The following is a 19,928-nucleotide window of genomic DNA, read 5'->3' as shown; positions in this document are numbered from 1 at the left end:
GTCGCTTTTGAGAAGATATTCTCTGAGACTGCACACCTCACGGTTGTGGAGCGTCTTTGCATTTAAAAAGCCTCGGCCTCCACATTTCCGTGGGATGTACAGTCTCATCACCGACGATCGTGGGTGATGCATTCGTTCTGCGGTCAGCAGTGTGCGGACTCTCCTATCCAAGGCATCCAATTCAGTTTGAGTCCATTTGAGTATGCCGAAGGAGTACATCAGGACTGGCATGACCCAACTATTATAGGCGCGAACCTTGTTGCCGCCTGATAAGGAACTTTTTAGGACCTTATTCAGGCGGCCAAAGAAACGCTCCCGTAATGACTGTTTCATGACAGCCACATTGATGCCTAACCCCTCCGCCATACCCAAGTATTTATATGTATCGTTTGCGGAGAGTGATCTCAGGTTTATGGAATCTGAGAGTTGTACTCCCTCAGATTCCACAATTCCCCCTCGCTTTACATGCATGACTGCACATTTGTCCACACCGAACTCCATCCTGATGCAACTACTGAAATTTTCAGTGATCTTCAGTAGCTTCATCAGCTGCAGTTCTGTAGTGGCAAACAGTTTCAGATCATCCATATAAAGCAAATGGGATATAACCTGACCCCCTCTCCGCAAAGGATAGCCCAGCCCCGAACCCTCTAGCAATGTGCTCAAAGGGTTCAAGGCCAGGCAAAACCAAAGTGGACTCAAACTGTCACCCTGGAATATTCCCCGCTCGATCTTAATAGGATCGCCGGTCCCTTCAATTTGTCTACATCCTGGATAGTGAAGAACCGTTCTCCATTGCTCCATACATGACGCAAGAAAGGCGCGTAGAGTTGTATTTATTTTATACAACTCCAGTACCCTCCTAAGCCATGCATGGGGGACCGAGTCGTAGGCCTTCTTATAGTCTATCCAACATGTCGACAAATTCTTTCGGGATCGTCGAACCTGTTGGCTGATGACCATATCAGTGAGGAGCAGCTCCTTAGTAGCACGGGACCCCTTCTTACATCCATTTTGAGAAACTGACATAATTGAATATTTTTCAATATGTTGGTTTATTTTTAATCTCAAAATAGATGTAAGAAGTTTATAGACCGTCGGTAAACAAGTGATCGGTCTATAATTTTTGGGTTCCGCGGTACTGCCTGATTTATGGAGCAGATGGGTAACTCCTGTTGTTAGAAACTGTGGGAGCGACCCGGCTTCTAAGGATGACTGAAACTGTGATGCTAAACAGGGGTGTGAACTTTGCAGCCACTTTAACCAGAAATTGTGCAGTCCATCCGGTCCTGGTGATTTCCAGTTTTGCATCGGACGAACTGCACAGGCTACGTCGGAGGAGGTAATATTGACCTCCTCCATTTCTGGTATTTGTTCACACTTCCGTTCAACATCACGTGTCCAGTCACCCTCCTCGTGAAATACGGGCGTCGACCAGAGGTTGCGCCAAAACGTGTTTGTGGCACCATCATCCGGCCGGCTCCCGTCCATCACGTATTGCTCAGGTCGCTCCCAAGTTCTATATACCCATCTTTGATCACTCTGGAACATACGATTCTGGGTGTAACGTTCTACCCGTCGTTTATACCTTCGAATACGGCTAGCCCATGCACAGACTTTTTGCTTCAGGAAGTCGATGCGCTCCGCGATACGCGGCATATATTCATGAGGACTGAGTCCAGTCCCCATGAATGCACGTCTCACAAAGCGCATCACCCGTGGTCGGGTATTACCCTCCCTGAAGCAATATAGTTTGCCGATGAGTACTCTGGCCCCCTCGATACGACGCTCAATCCTGCACTGCCAAGCTGGTACCGCTGATTTTGGTCGTGTAGCTCTGTTACTGTCAGGGAATTTGACATTAGCTACACGACATGCCGCAACAGCCGCGCAATACATAATTGAGTGTGTATCAAGGAGGTCTTCGCTGTTTTCAAAATATTTTTCCAACAGCGAATCCAGAGCACACACCAACGCCCTATTCTGTCTGTGCATAGGCAAGCGAGGTAGTCGCGGTCGGTTTTCGACGGGTGAGTACCTAAATTCCTGAATCGCATCCTCCAGAGCACTCCTCACACGTTCGTTGCACTGAGTACTTACCGTTACAACCCTATTGTCCTCATCCCGTTCAACGAGATTGGACCGCGGCGTGACTCCGCCTGAAGGTGGCGGTGGCACCGCGGCCTGTGACGAGGTGGTGACCATAGGGCTGCTCAGCATCTCTAAGCGCAGCCGATCAAGTGCGGCGTCGTCCAGTCTGTGATTGCGCTGGATAACCCGCACCTGATCCGACAGTCGTTGGGCCGATACGTTGACGGCTGGCTCAAGCACCTGGAACAGAGACAGCATCCTATCACGGTACGCAGTGACTAATTAACTAATTTTATTATTATAATTTGCCTAATTTTATTATTTGTTTATTTTTATATGTATGTTTTTTTTTTTTTAATATTATTTTATACTTTAGATGTATTTAACTGTATTTTTAAGCTTTTATCTTAAATATAATTTTAAGTTTACGATTTATGTAATTGGCTGTTAAAGCCGTGTAAGTTGAATAAATAAATAAATAAAATATACTACGCGAAAAAAAAATTGTAAGTAAATTAAGTATTAACCAATGTATAAATTTTAATGACATAGATACACATTTAATTTATTTCATTTTATTAGACAAAAATATCTTGCACATATATTATTTGTATTTTTTGTCACCACTATAATGTAACTACAATCAAACAAAATAAATATTATTCTATTCTATAAAAAAAAAATATTTAATGCCTAAACACACACTACCACTTTCCACCTTCCATTTTATATTTCAACCCTATTTTTCAACGTCCCGCAACATCTATAACGTACTGAAAGTTTTTTTATTCGACGTCCATGCACGTCACGGTTTGAAAGGTCAAACCCATTACCACGTATGTATGTCCCTATTGTCACTTCTGCAAACTGTCAGCAAGTGTTCAGTGTGACTGGGAGTTTTACAAGTTTACGTTCTCGATAATCATAGATCGGCGGAAATAAAGAGTCGTATGATGATACATAAGTCTTCCATACTCGTGAATAAATAATTTTTTTTTTTTTTTTTTTTTTTTTTTTTAAATTTATTATAAGGACTTTTACACATTGTGCATACCAGTCCCATTATACCCTAATCACACCTGACTGCAATTAATTTACAGGTAAGTACTTAAAATTAAATAGATACTAAACAAAACTACTTTGATGCCATTAATTCAAAAAGGCACTTTGCCACTTTAGAATTGGGTTGACTAAGAATCGCATTGTATGTACCAACGTCCAGTCTGTTTAATTTAAAGGCATTTGCTAGCCAGGTTCTCCCAGCCTCAAATCGAACACATTCCAGCAATAAATGATATAGATCCTCACAAATGCCACAATTCTCACAATTTGGTGACTCAGTCTTCCTCATCATAAAATTAAATTTATTGCATGGTATGTGTCCAGATCTGAGTCTGTGAGCTGTAACAGTCAGTTTTCTATTCAAATCAGTGTTTGCGCACCAGGGTAAATTAAGGGGCTGACACTGGATGGTTTTATACCATATACCTTTTTCTACTGAGCGTTTATTGAAATACTCTTTCCAGTTCTCAAAACATTTTTCTTTATATTTAGGTATGAGTTCTGAATAATCTGGTACAATATTTAGTTGTCTACCAGAAGTCGCTGCAAGTTTAGCTAAAGTGTCAGCCTCTTCATTGCCCCTCAATCCAGTGTGAGAAGGAACCCATTGCAACCTCAGAAGCACGCCCCGTTCTGCAAGTTCATCCATCTTGCGTAGGATAACATAAGCTATCGATGCACCTCTGGAACCAGAGGCGCATCGAGCTATGTGTTGAAGTGAACTTTTGCTGTCAGTCAAAATGACCACCTTCTTATGTACACCAGCATTACCGACATAAGACAATGCTTCTGATATCGCAACAAGCTCCACGGTCATAATACAAACCTTCTCATCAATTTTAAAACAATTATTAAGTTGAGGCATTGGTGCATTCGGTACATAAAATGCTGCTCCTTGACCATTAACATTCTTAGCACCATCCGTAAATATGGGAAACCAATCCTTATATTTTAAATGTAATTCATTAATAATTGATTGACCTAAGAAACTATTTTCATAGGATTTCTTTGATTTTGTAACACAGTCTAAGTTTGATACAATTAATTCATTCACATTAAAATTAGTTATCCACATTCTTAACGTAAACATGTTTAGGGGATCACTAGAAGCAACATGTTCTTCCTTAACTTCATCATACACACAAACAAGTAACGGAGTGGTTTTGTTTCTCCAATAATAGTTATTGCAAGCAATTTGCATATCAGATAACAATCTAGTTATTGTACCATTTAGTAGGGATTTAGACTTAAGGCAAAATTTACACGCTAAGTACTTTCTCCTTAAATGCAGTGGAGGTACACAGAGTTCACTTTCCATGACATGGATCGGCGTAGATTTGATAAATCCTCCTATAATCCTTAGAGCCTGATTTTGAATCTTTGTAACCTTGTACAAATGACACTTAGCACTACAATCATATAAATAGCTACTATAATCCAAACGACTTCTGATTAATGCGATATAGACGTGTCGCAAATGCTTCGGATGCAAACCCCAAGAATATCCCGCCAAAACTCTAAGTAAATTAAGATGTTTATTAGCCTTTTCTACAATTACATTAATATGCTTAGACCAACGCAAGCATCTGTCTAGCCAAACGCCCAGATATTTGTAACTATCTACCAAATCCAGTCTGCAATTATGCAATTTTAAATCAATATTTATTTTTTTAAAGCCCCTAGAAAAAATACAAACCTTTGATTTGGTTGCTGATACTTCCAAACCAACTTCCCTTATAACATCACAAAACCTATATAAAGCTGTTTGCATATCTTGTTTACATTCCATAAGATTACTAGAGGTTACAAACAATACGAAATCGTCTGCATACTGACACATGTTGACGTTATTAAATGCTTGAAAACATCGAATAGTTACAATGTTAAAGAGGAGTGGGGACATCGGGTCACCCTGAGCCAAACCTTTATTTGTATGTCTTACAAAGTAGCCATTCTGATTACCTTCATCTTTGATGCACAAATACCTTTCGTTTAAAAAGTTCCACAGATACCTACATATACTTTTACCAATCCCAATGTTGTCTAACGTTGCTGCCATTATGTCAATTACTACATTATTGTAGGCGTTATCGATGTCTAAGAAACATGCAACCGTCGGGGAATTATTTGAGAAACCTAAATATATTTGGCTAACCAATTTGACTAAGCAATCTTGGCACGATTGTCCTCTTCTAAAACCTGATGTGAATGGAGACAACAACTTATTCTTCTCTATAAACCACTCCAGACGCCTAGTAAGCATAGTATGTAACAATTTGCACACACATGAAATTAATGAAATGGGCCTCAGTTTAATGACACCAGCTGGTGAAGATTTTGGTATAGGCGTTATGTATATATCCCGCCACTGTACTGGTACCGCACCTGTATCTAAAATACGATTATATATTTCTAGCAAGTAAAGCTTTCCATTAAGGGGCAAATGATATAGCATAGAATAGGTTATTCCATCATGTCCTGGTGCTGTATCTTTCTTTTTGAAACAATTGTTCATTTCATGTATAGTAAAATGTTTTTCTAGTAACAAGTTATGTGAATGAAACTCGGGCATCTCTGTCGGAACATAATCTGGTGTAAGACTAGAAAGAAGCTCGACTTTTTGTTCACTCGATACTTGTGAATTAGTATTTGGTAATCCAAAACCTTTGGCCCATCTCATACGCTTCCACATCTCTGAACTAGATGTTTGCTCGTCTATGCTGCTACAATAATTTTGCCAGTCAGTTGACCTTGCTTTTCGAATTGCTTCTTTAGCTTCTAATGTTTTACCCTCTAATATGTTAAGATTATATGGTGTGGGGTTTTTCCTAAATTGACTCAAGGCTAATCTACGCTGTGCTACTAAATTAGCCAGGGAGGGATTCCAGTAGGGTTTAGGTTGGAAACATTTATTAGGGTCAGTAGGTGTTTTTAACACTGGAATGTGTTCATCCGTCGCCTTGTTAACTACTCTTATGAATGTGTTATATAACGATTGTACTGACTCATTAGAAATATTAGATGTAGTCTGTGCAAAATATTCATTTAATGACGTTGTGTACTTTCCCCAATCTGCTAATTTAAAATTACGCTTGGGGTTAATTTTGACAGAACCTACATAAGAAAGCGAAATTTTGATAAAGAGATGGTCACTACCTAGATTTTCATTAAGTACCTTCCAATTTAACATATAAGACAATTCCGATGAGACAAACGTTACATCTGGAGAAGTTTTCTGAACGATATTGTTGACATATTTCATTCTAGTTATATCTTTATTATTCAGGGAAATATATCCCGCATCTAATGCTGCGTCATACAATTGAACACCACGAGTATCATTCTTAGTAGACCAATTCAAGTGATGAGCATTAAAATCACCAGCTATGATACATTTGTTTGGAAATAGTGAAAACAATTGTTCCCAATCAAGTTGTGTACATCGAACTGATGATGGGCAATAAACTGAAATGATATGACTAATATAATTATTATTAAATAATTTCACACATATTAATTCAATTCCTAAATTATTAATCTTAATAGGGTATTCTTGTACCTTAATTGTTTTATGAACTAATATAGCTACCCCTCCATAGCCGTCCATTCTGTCGTTTCTATAAATATTGTACCCACTAATTTTGAAATACGATTCTATTTCAAGCCAAGTTTCCGATATAATCGCAACATGTATCTTTTCTTGGACAAGTAACAGTTCAAATTCAGCTCGTTTAGGGCGTAAACTCTGTGCATTCCACTGCATAATATTGAACCTTACCCTCTTATTTTTATTATTAGCATTAGCCATTTATGAACATAGATATTAACTTACCACAAAAATCGCCGTTCTTAACAAATTTTAATATAACCTGAATACAAACTTGTATCAAATAGTTACCCAACATTTTTACTTTATCCTCTATACTACCGCTCGATATACAAATATCTTTTATGCGTTTGACGGCACTCGAAAAACTCAAATCAATGTCTGGAGTAGGTTTGTTTGTCGCTTTTTTGGTGTTTCTTTCTTTGGGGTTATCACTACATTCTTTTCCTCTAGGATTACTTAAGACTTCGCTATATAAACGATTTTGGGATCTATTCTCGTTTGACTTATGTTTCTGTAATTTCTTCTTTTTTATAATTTTAGTATTATCATCCGGTGGTTCCTCCGCTTCCGCACAACTATCGCTTGTTGACATCGCGTTATGGATAATAGCCTCTGTATTGATAAAGAACCGGTTTGACTGGTCTTCGCTCGTCCCTTGAGTGGTGTTAGTTTCCGAATTCAGTTGCATAATATTTACTTGGCTGTGTATTTTATGTAGATCATTTTGGTATGTTGCCTTTTTATGACATTCTGCCTTTTTGGTATATTTCTCTAATGCTATTCTATACGTACAGCAATCCTTAGTCATTATGTTCCTGATTTCCTTCTCCTTCAGAAATATAGGGCATTTTTTGTTTAAGGCCATATGTGGCCCTTTACAGTTGACGCATACATATGTTGTTGTCTCACAATTTGCGTGTTTTTCTCCACACTTAGGACAAATTGGGTTCTTGTTAGGGCATGAACGGGAAAGATGGCCATATTTCCAACATATGGAGCACTGAGACACAGGAAATGTGAACGGCTCAACTTGAAACCTACAACCATACCCGTACACGTATGGTGGTAAAGTTGAGCTCTTAAAACATATTTTTATTGTTTCGGAGTTTATCCATTTGCTGCTATCATCTAGTCTTTTAAGACGCTTGACTGATTCTATTTCAAATTCACACTTAAGATTTTCAATGATTTCGGTTTCATCAATTTCTAGGTCAACCTGTCTAAGAATACCATAAGTGAATTGTAGTTCATTAATAATGTAGGCTCTGTATTCTAACTCGTGTAATTTTGTGGATGTCATCAATTTCATAGCACTTTCTCTATTTTCAAATTGGATCAAAACTTTATATGGACCCTTATACATCATTTTCGTGATATTTTCAATGCCTGCCGCTCGTAACCACTTTGCCATACCAAATTGTTTGGGTAACATTTCTTTGTTACTTGTGACACAAACAATACATTTTTCGGGCTCGCCAACCTCCTTGGTCATGCTCGACAAATCACGATCCTTCGAATTTATTCTAGCAGGTCTCTTATGCCCTCTTATTACCGTGGTAAAACCATCATCATCTTCTACGATCTCCTCGTCATCTTGGCGGCCTCTCTTTTCTGGTAGCCGTTGCTCGCCCTTCTCTTTCTCATTCACACTCCTCTCTGCTGTCAAATCCCTGTTATCTTGTTGCTCACGTTCCACTCCTATATCCTCCTCCATTATCTCACTGCCACTAGTGTAGCAAAAGTCGATATTAGACTGCTCTTCACCCATTCTCAGTACTCATTACTAAAATAAGTATAAAAACAAAAGCGTGTCGCAAGAAAGACGTATACGCGCGCGCATCAAACGTGTGCACACGCGTTGCCGGCTCACGCACAACTGGAATAAATAATTAATTAGAATATTAAATATTTCGCTTTCATTAATTTTGGTGGTTAAAAACTTTTTCTTGTGGAAAATCGCATTCACATAACGACCAAGAATTTTTTACAAAAAAAAATCGACTTCAATAATACCTGATACATTCTACTAAGGCGGAAAATACTATGTTGAAAACCGCATCACGCGCACAAAAAAATGCATACATAGGTACATATGGGCCAAACTGAGAACCTCCTTTTCTTGTAGTTGGTTGAAAACTGGTAACAGCTTTATCAATAAAGTTAAATGCTACGTAATTTGTATCTTAATAAATTTACGAATAGCGCACGTTAACTTACAAAACTCAGAACACATTTTCTACTCTATGCCCACAAAATCCACTAAGTGACGACCTTGGGGAAACGCCTCGCATCCAGTTTCCTCTTACAGGAAATGAGCACAGCTTTGCCGACCAGACGGCAACCAATGTATGGAGACATACTAGTGCTACGTATGAAGTTTGTAGCTGAGGGTGTATTTTTGGTCGTATGTTAGAAATGTTCGTATGGGATTTTTGTAGGTTAAATATTTGTTTGAAGATTTATAAGCGGCTTTAGATTTGGTTGGAAATCGTTTGGTTATCGTTACCAATATTATAAATGTGAAAGTAAGGTACTTAGAGTCGGGCTTTCACGTGAAAACTGCTGATTTTGGAGAGTTAGAGCCAGAGAAAAGACAGAGGGTACGTTTCACCCAGCTGCGAAAAGTGCCATCCCATGACATAAGTGCAACCTGTATCTATATCTACGGAAATAATAGCCTATGACGAATGTTATCTTGATTTTTATGAACTTAGTACCTAAAACAAAAATAAAAAGACAAGCATTTTAAGCAATTTCTCATAACATTTTTGCAACTGCGCCTACATAGTTACCTTCATATTGTTCCATGCACCTAGCTGTGAAAGCTCGATAATCGATAACTTATCATCCAATCCCTTTGGGTGTTACATATCGATGTTACGTTATCCAATAGCAAACACTGCACTGAAGCTAGAATATTCCATACTCGATACTATGTTGCAATCAAATAATGCACAGGTGTTGTCAAGGGCTATACTTTTGAATTGAATTAAAAACATTTTTATTTTGAGTTGTTGAAATATTGGGTCACAGAGCATTGGTTACTATGAATGGTTTGCCAAAAAATATTTGAGGGTTTACAAGCAACTGCCTATTTGACCTCAACCTAGTTACCCAGGCAATCAAATACCCCTAGGTAAGTCTGAATGTTTGACATCCTAGTCTCTGACTACCCGTAACGACTGCCAAAGATGTTCAAATGACAGCTGGGACCTACAGTTTATCGTGCATTCCGAAACAGAAATTTAATGGTTACTATATTATAATATTTACATAATATTTACAAAATATTTACATTAATTTTATAAATTAAAAATAAACTTATATATACAACTTAAAACTAATACATTGCATCAAAAAATTGCTCCTCATCGCTGTCACTGGGTAATGTACCCAGAAGGCTGGCAGCATTGCCACGTTGGATGGCAATGCTCAACCTCTGTGCGAAATAAAAGCCAGCCCTTGGGTCACGAGAAGTGTCAACAAGGCGCTTAGAAATGGTTACTTAAGTTATTCCTTAGTGAAGGATTTCTTTGACAATCCGTCACTAAGGAGTACCTCAAGTAATAAATGTAGGTATCTAAGTGTGCGGGAAAGTATAGTTATGTAATACTGATTTATATGTATAACTAACCATAAAACAACCAACAATAGACACTACACGGCTCATAAATAACCGAAGGTTTAACATACAAGTAGTTTTCTATTAAATTTTCAACAACTAATAACTATTTGTGTGATTGTCGTACAATTTCGGCCGGGACGCTCTAGTTTTGAATAATGGTTCAAATCACGGAGGAAGGAAAGATAGAGGAGATGGCATAAGGAAGCTAGGTCGAGCGACTTCTACAGTCAAGTGGTAAGCGTGATCAGCTACTAGAACTAACGAGGCGGTCGGGTTCCTTATCAAATCAAGACAAATCTATCAAATTAATCATGTCTTTTTATTTCGATAATAATTTTGGATGCCGTAGAAGGCATGTTAAGGTGGAACTAGTAATGGATTTCGTCTTCCGAACACCTGCAGTTTGACGTGCTACTTTCTTAGGAGATTTTGCGTTATGACATCTCCGCTAGTCATTTTATTCTCCATGTTTGAAACACAGAAATAGGTACAAGTTTTAATGTGTTTGTATTGGGACCAGAGTTAGGTTAATTTAATATTCGTACGAGTTATTTATTGGGTGTCTAAATAGACTGAATGTTTTATTTGTTACTTGTTGTGTAACTTTATTTTTAACTGACAAGGCTTTGGGCATAATAAAATGATATGTAATCAAAGCGTTCTGTTATCTCTGTATATCATATAACTGTCTGTATTAAATACAAGCGATTTAATTACAAAACTACGAATTATGTCATACGAATTATGTCATTATGTCAATGGGGTGATTCTTTGAAACCGAGGGTTTTTGACTCATTGATCTGGCTCAATTTTTTTTTGCTCTTAGACCTGAATTGACGTCATAGTATGACCTAGTGCCTTATGTGCAATATCATATATCGAAGGCATCGATTTGCATCACGTAGATTAGGATTTAAAAGGTGCTGATTAATTGCTGGGCCAGATTAATTGTGACCGAGGCAGATGAATGTGATTTCGCACCATATTAATTAGAGGTATACAGATTAATGATACTTCCTTTATTTTTCCAATGATCTTTATTATAAAAATAGCCGTTTTCCCGCGGTTTCACCCGCGTTGCGTGGGAGCTACTGCCCGCACCGGGATAAAATATAGCCTATGTTACTCGCAGATAATATAGCTTTAAAAATGAATATTTAAAAATGGGTCCATTAGTTTTTTAGTTTATCCATTTCAACCAAACGAACAAACAAACAAAGTTTTCCTCTTTATAATATTAGTATAGATTTTACCAAATATTGAAATAGTTACTCTTTTTTTATTTATTCTTCCTTTTCCTTTTTTTTTATGAATTAAGTAAACAGTAACACTTTCCTTCAAATTAATCATTTATTAAACCTCTTACGGTTGTTAAATCACACTAGCTTCAACGCTATAATAATTATATGAAATGGTAAATTTATCTTACTAAGACCTCTTAACTTAATAACACAAAACAAAAACGTATCTTAGCTTAAAATAAAAATAAACTTCACCGAAAACGAACTCTAAATTAGAATGTAATAAAACTTACTAATCAAAATCAGACTTAATTTTTCAGCACGATAGCAACTCTAAGCTTGAGATAGTAGAAAACTAATTAATATCCTGCCTAAATTCCTAAAAAATATTACATTTTTCATAATCAGAGTCTATTAATTATGGATTTATATTTTCTAAATCAACACTAAAATGTTTACTTCCATCTCTTGAAAAAGTATCTCTTGATCGAAAATCAGGTTAGATCTCCCAAACTTGCAGAATGCTGAATAATTAAATGTGAGTTTTTCAGGAACCTTTTCTCAACGACAGTCTTGAGAAGACTGTCGTTGAGATTCATTTCTCCTATCAGTAGTTGTTTGTTTTCTTCTTTCCTGCGTATATAGTTTTATCTATTCTTTTCTTGTTTTTCTTTCCATAATTCTTCATTATTGTTTATTCTGTCATATCTTCTCTTATCCGCTAGTCTTTTTTTCTAAGTATTTCTTCTCTTGTTTGTAATTTTCGTTATGCCATTTTGAAAATATGGATCTAAAAAAATATAAAGCTATTCTAGCAACTACTAACTATTCTACTTACTTAAGTAATCTTATTGAAATTAAAAAATAAGTAATACTGATAAAGAAAAAAATTATTTCCACGGTATTTGAACAAAAAAAATGCACTAGAAGCCAACACAAATTAAACAAACTACAATTAAGAAATGTCATTAGACATACCTGTAACATATGCCGAATTTGAATGAAATCTAATTCATATGTCCCGCTCAAATTCATCTGGCTTTAAGAGCCAGATGAATCCAGACTAATTGGGGCCAGAAAAATTAGGAATTCGCAGATTATCAAATCCTGCTCCTTTATTTATAAACGTAAGGCATCAAACATGCAATTAATGTTAGCAAAACCATATCATAAGACACTTTGCTTTGGCAACAAAACGACAGTAGATGCACACTATCAGTTAATTAAGACAGATTGATATGACTACTTGCCTTACAAACACCAGATGACAACTTGCAATCGTATTTTTTTGGAAAAATATGTCCGCTCACGAGAACTCACTGTCACCGTTCGGTGCTGACCTGCGCGATCTCTTACAAGTAAATATTACACTTTCAAATATGTTTTATTTACGTATAGATAATGTTTGAACAAATCGAGCCAGCTTAATGATGAATTTAGTCGGGGACAATTTTTAAATTTATGTAATTATGAAAATACACATTTTTTTTTTAATTTTAATATTAAAATATTCAGAAGCACATATTCAAAGATCATTTGGATTCATTAGTTTTATTGTAAAGCGACCGTAGCTCGCAGAAAGTTAAATAATGCAGCAAAAACCGGCGTTGGGACACACCAGATTAATTAGGTTTTACTGTTTTCTGCTAACTTAATTATAGTTTTTTTTAATAAATTCTAATTAGTTACATGAGGCGTCGATAGACCTTTACCTTTTACATAAAACCTGAAACTTTCATTCCAATCGAAGGATATTTTCATGTGTTCTTCGGTCAAAAACACGTAAAAACTGTGTTTCGAAGAATCACCCAATGTAACCTTCCGGTTACATTTCCCGTTACTGAAATTTATTTCTAAAACAATTTTTTTTACCATTTTTAATAATAACAATGACATAAGGGGAAATCAGACGGAATTTAGTAGGTATATATAAAAAACGGATACATAAAAACCTGGAGTAGAATATAGGTGTTCTACAATCGCTGTAATTGCCACACAATAGGAAAACCACTATCACCTACTTAATACACATAGCTATACACATTGCAAGTTTAACAACTTGTTCACGATAGTGCATGTAAGATATTACACTATACATACATATAATAATATAGTGGAACAACTCGCGAATTGAATTCTCATGTAATAGACGCGATGCGGTCGGTTCCTTGGTCAGTAACACGCGAATGTGCTATGTTACTAGCTTAGTATAATATGCAGCCTGTGTGAATTAAGCTGAATATTCTTCGTAATGATCGATAGAGATTACTTTAATGAAAAAAAACCCCAACGAATCGAGAAACTCCTCCTTTTTCGAAAGTCGGTTAAAAACACTACTACATAAGTTAGTTAACTCTAAACTGTATATAATAATATAGTAGAACAACTCGCGAATTGAATTCTCATGTAATAGACGCGATGCGGTCGGTTCCTTGGTCAGTAACACGCGAACGTGCTATGTTACAGTTACAAGCTTAATATAGTATACAGCTTGTGTGAATTAAGCTGAGTCATATTCTTCTTTATAATTGACTAGCGAGCGACCCTCCCCGGCTTCGCACGGGATAACAGTATTTACCTACTATTTAATGTACGTTTCATATACTCATAAACTTCATGTTTCATAAACTTCCTTTTTAATCACTCTATCTATTATTAAAAAACCGCATGAAAGTCGGTTGCGTACCTTTTGCAGTTTTGAAGATTTAAGCATACAAAGGGACATGGGGAATAGGGATATGCAGGGACAGAAAAAGACGACTTTTGACTGTTTTATACTATAAGAGAAAAGAGAAAGAGAGTATAGAGACAAATCACAAGTAAAAATATAACTAAGTACTTGAAATTCATATTAATAAGCTCAAACTATGACAACTAGCATGTTATGTAGTTGTACTAAAACGCAGCAACGCACATGTCACGTGAAGTGAGATCCCTGTATTAGCGCGCTCTGTGTGTAGTGACGTAATGAGCAGCTCGGTGACACACTGCGAGATTGTATATGATGACGTATGGGTATTGTGTACTAAATTATATGCAGCTTATATAATTACAGTCTACTGTTTTTAATGAATAAGCGTATGACAAGTGACACATATTATGTAGTTATACTGAAATGCAGCAACGCACATGTCACGTGAAGTGAGATCCCTGTATTAGCGCGCGCTGTGTGTAGCTGACGTAGGTAATGAGCAGCTCGGTGACACACTGCGAGATTGTATATTATGATGATGATGACGTTTGATTAATTGTGTACCTACTGAATTATATGTATAAGCAGGTAATTTATTAAAATTGAATATGTAAGAAAGGTGTGTTTTTAACAAAGAACCAACTTTCTACTTTTGGACACATTTTAATGGGAAATTATAAGTCTAGCCACAAAATTATTTATTGGACACAATGATTAAACTTCTAATTTTATAACTAATCAACGGGGAAATGACATAGCCTCTAATAAACTAATTCATCTTTTTTACAACGCCAACTACTAGAAAGCTTCAATAAAAGATCATCAATTATTGTAACTAATTGTCCTTCTTATTTATACATTGTCATCTAATTTACTAACTCGGCCTCGTTTTTTTTTTGATGGTAGAATTTAATTTGGATTCATTTTATTTAGCATATTGTCATTTATAACCTTCAATTAAAAAACATTGTATTAAAAATTGAAGTTAGTGACGAAAACGAATCGCTGCAAAACCGACTCCACGTAGTCTTGTCTGCCCTACCCCTAGAGTGCAATTCAAAACCGCGTAGGCGCGGTGGTAAGCGTGAAAACCATCTGCGACGATAAGCTCGCATGGGACCGCCGGAGCCCCGCAGCGCCGGAGCCGTGACAGAAGCCATGCTTGCTGCATCTTGCATGCTTACTTCCATGCTGGGTCAATTCATATTGGATGTGTTATATTTTAAACAAAAAACCCAGTACGAGTTAAAAAATTAGAAGTTAAATAAATATTTTTATGATGTCATTTAATAGTATTTAAGAAGTTTACTGTTAGAATGCATGCTACAAATTTAGATGCAAAAAAATAACCATCATGCTGAGTTGTATTTAGAGTGGAAGATAACTCGTGGCTAAGATAGTATTATTTAGATGCTCGGCGCTTTATTAATTGTGGCTGACTTAGTAATTTAGAAGGCAACATACATTTTTGGGGGCGAATAATGATATTAAAAAGAAGTCCGTTTAATTAGCACCCCATTTTAATAGGTTTATAAGTGCTGTCTCATGTAATAATATGGTACACGATTAATGTTCAAGTATTAGATATGCACAATATTGCAGAGACATGTTGTATAATGCGCCGATAATGAATGGTTGCATCTAAAATGATAAGATAAAAAAAAGATCCCGACGAATTGAGAACCTCCTCCTTTTTGGGAAGTCGGTTAAAAAGAAAGAACGGAATAGCTGAAAAAAAACAATCAAGCAACAAAAAAATATGAAGAAATAAAACTTCATTCGTGCACACTCAATCGTTACACCAGACAAAAAATAAAAGATTAATTAATGTTCAATACTCTTTAATCCACAGACTCATCGCACCATCTTTATTTGCCCACATTTTCTAAAGCCCCTTATCAAATAGACTCATAACATAAATAACATTGATTGCCTCTCATTGGTCTAAGAATAGGCGTAACAAACATTAAATCGGTTCGCGTCTTGATTGCCCTATAAACACTTTTCAGAGCTCATCAATAAGTTCTAAGTGTGCCCTTAACCTTATCGCGTAATCCACATAATTTTGTATTTGGGATTAAATCGTAAAACTGCTGTATACGAACTGAAAGGATGGGTAACGTAGGTTAGTATTTTTTTTTCAGCATTCCTGAATTTCTGCCAATATAAAGTTACTGGCAGTTTCCTACGTTCTCAATCATGTCCCGAGGAAACTACTTCCCCGTAATCGGGTAAAAAGTAGCCTTATTATGTCCCTTCTCAGGTTCTAAGCTTCTTACGTGATAAATCTAATTACTTAATTTTGTCGTGAAGGCAACAAACAACAGAACTTCTAAACTCTGTCTGTTTCTCTGTATGTTCGGCTATCGCGTCAAAACTACTGAATCAATTTATTTGGTCTAAGGGCTGGAAAGGATATTTTTAGTTTGTACGCAGGAAGTAGTTTCAGTGGCGCGTGTGGAACCGCAGACAACAGGTAGTGTCTATACATATTATACATATTTCTATATATATTTTTTGACAAAATAACTGTTGGCCAAACTATACACCTGTATATCACAAACATCAAGCACATTTACCCCCACACAATACATTGTGCAGCTGCAAATTGATTGATCAATCGAATTCATGCCGTGTATTGACGCTTGGATCCATCGCACAATTCTTTAATCGTACCATAATTGTGTATGGTTGAGGGAAATTGATGGAGTGGAAATAAATTGATCATTGTTGAGCTTAATGTGGATTTTTGGGATGTTTTTTTTTAATACAAATAGTACCTAGAGAAATTAAGGCGTAATGTAATAAATGAACATGTTTGTGTTATGTATTTCGTTCTTTTGGATTATCATCGTCTGCCCAGCCTTTCTTATTATGCATTTCTTAGTATTAAGTTAAGCACTGGTACTCAGCTACATCCGGTTAGACTGGAAGCCGACCCCAATATAGTTGGGAAAAAGGCTTGGAGGATGATGATGCCCAGCGTTTCTTATTATATGGTCCATGATCCTAAAGGGGGTTCAATGACCTCTCATGAAGAGTAAATAACTGGATGCAGCTGAGTATTCCTTTTCAAATATTTTTTTTGTAAACTGTGCAGTTTTCTATTTACGTTACAAAAGTTGCTTACCAGCAAAAAACTTTGATTCCCAGATATACTTGTTAAAAATAATACCAAATTAAATTGTAAAACGATTGGATTTCTTTTCAGTTGTATAGATTTTCTTTTATCCCCAAAACGGTTTATAATAAAAGAAACTTCGAGAATAGTGCGAGTATTTGAGCTCAGAAAACAGTTGAAGTTGTTAGTTGACTCCTCGGAGAACAAAATGACTAGCAGAGATGTCATGACGCAAAATCTTATAAGCAGCGCGCTAAAATGCGGATGTTCAGGGGACGAGCAACGTAACTGGTTCCATAGAAGGTACATACCTTCTATGGAACCAACCTATTTTTTGCCTGTAAGGGCACATGCCCTTACATGCCTTCTATGGAACCAACCTATTTTTTTTTGCCGTCCCATCGGGCTATGAGAGTGAAGGAATAGTGAGTGCACTTGTGTCTGCGCAAATGCTCGTGCACTATAATATGTCCTGCGCAGCTGGCTAATCTCCTTACATGAGAGCAGCCGCCGTGGCCGAAATCGGCCTTGGACATATTATTGTATTATGGCATCTCTGCTATCGTTCCTTTCTCCGTGGTAAAAGTATTTGAGCTCAGAAAACAGTTGAAGGTGTTAGACGGCTCCTTATTATTGAAGTGCACTTCTCAAAGTTTCTTTCAAAGTATTTATTTTAACACTATTGAACTTCGGTAAATATTTATTTAGAGGCTTCGTGTTAAGTACTGTTCGAAGTTCTAGGATTTTGGTGTAGCATTAAATTAGGATTTTAGTGTAGCATTAAATTACGGTTTTTCTGCGATTGGTTTTTCGCTGAAAGATTTTTGTAATCACGCTATCATCTTTTGGCGACTCGACCACTACTGAGCGCTTTAGAGGTCACGAAGTCAAAGATAATATGTATGTTTATTTACACACGCAGATATGGCACACACACTTTGAACTAAGATATTTACCTTTAAAGCTATAAGGAACAGTTAAAAAGGTTTTTTTTAAGCACCTAATGTGTTTTATGTATTTTACGTCCACATTTGAATTCGCTTCGGATAGCTTCGCATCGCGTTCGCTTGGATTCCCCCACGGAAGACACGCCCTGACATACTTTCATAGAAAATGTAAAATCAATCATTTTCCTATTACACTTAGTCTAGATCAGTTTTCCAAAGACAGTATCGAAAACCCCCGGGATACTTTCCCATTCTATCTCAGAAATGGAAAAATAAAATGAACAAAAAATAATAATATAACTTGTATATTATTTGTTTGAACATACTTGTACAGTCTTCTACAAAGTGTCATGAAGATCTTCTTACATTTGTCTAGCTTGAAGTAAGTTAGAGCTCAGTACTATTGTGTTACTGCGCGATTGTTCGAAAGAGATACCGCGGCCCTGGTACATAAAAGGCCTACGACGGAACACGACGGTTTTTGGTCAGTAAGAGTCTGACACTCCCTCACCGCTGCTAACCCACAGCGGGAGGGGTCATTTGATGATTTTGAACGTCCGTTCAAAAAAAAAGTACTATTGTGTTCAAAAGTGTAAACGAGTTAAGGTGAAATTTTTTGGCTACATTTTTGTATGAGGGTTTGAGTGTTTGGTATTCCACCCGCGTCACATGAGAACTACTTTCCACACCTGGGTAAAAAGTAGCCTGTGTTCTGTCTCAGGCTCTAGACTGTCTGTGTACGCAATTTAATTTCTTATTTAGTAATTTGGCGTGAAAGCGCGATATACAAAGTTATTTATGCATTTTATAATATTAATTGTAAGGACTGGAATTCTGAACAATCCATTAAAAAAATTTTTGTTACAATGATAATATTATTAAATATTTATAGATACATTTTGTAGTGGTTATAAGTTTTTTTAACGAAAGACAAGCATGCAAATAACTCTAAAAAAACCAGTGACTAAAATTAAAGCTAAAACAAATTACGTAGAACTCACTAATTAATCACCTAATTATTCAAATGAACATATTAAGTGACACAAAGACAAACATTTTAATTAATACACTTTGCACGTAGGAATCTGTGTAATTTTATTACTTAAAGTTTACAGCTGAATTTTACACGTTAATATAAGCGATTTTAGATGGATTCTAACAATGTTTCGCAAAGGGAGAGGGTATGCATGTATTTAAAATTAAAATTACTAGTTTTGACGTGAAAATGAAATCAACGGCTAAAACCAGCAGTTTCATGGGACCTTCTTTCCGCACCGGGGTAAAATATAGCTTAAGCCACACGGGGATAGAGTAGCTTCCCGAGAATTGTGGAATTTTTCAAGTCGTATCAGAAGTTTCGGAGTTAAGACGGTTCAAATAAAAAATCATGATTCCTTTGTACATAGATGTAGAGTTAGTCCAGAAATACAGCTATAGAAAGCTACTCTAACGCTGAGTCGAAAAAAGATAACATTAAATAAACAATCTATACGTCTGTGACTTCATATCATCACGTAGGCACCTTTTTCTATACAAATC

The sequence above is a fragment of the Helicoverpa zea genome, chromosome 24 (assembly GCF_022581195.2).
Source record: "Helicoverpa zea isolate HzStark_Cry1AcR chromosome 24, ilHelZeax1.1, whole genome shotgun sequence".
Lineage (NCBI taxonomy): Eukaryota > Metazoa > Arthropoda > Insecta > Lepidoptera > Noctuidae > Helicoverpa > Helicoverpa zea.
The sequence above is the reverse complement of the archived record's forward strand: the minus strand, read 5'-3'. Positions refer to the sequence as shown.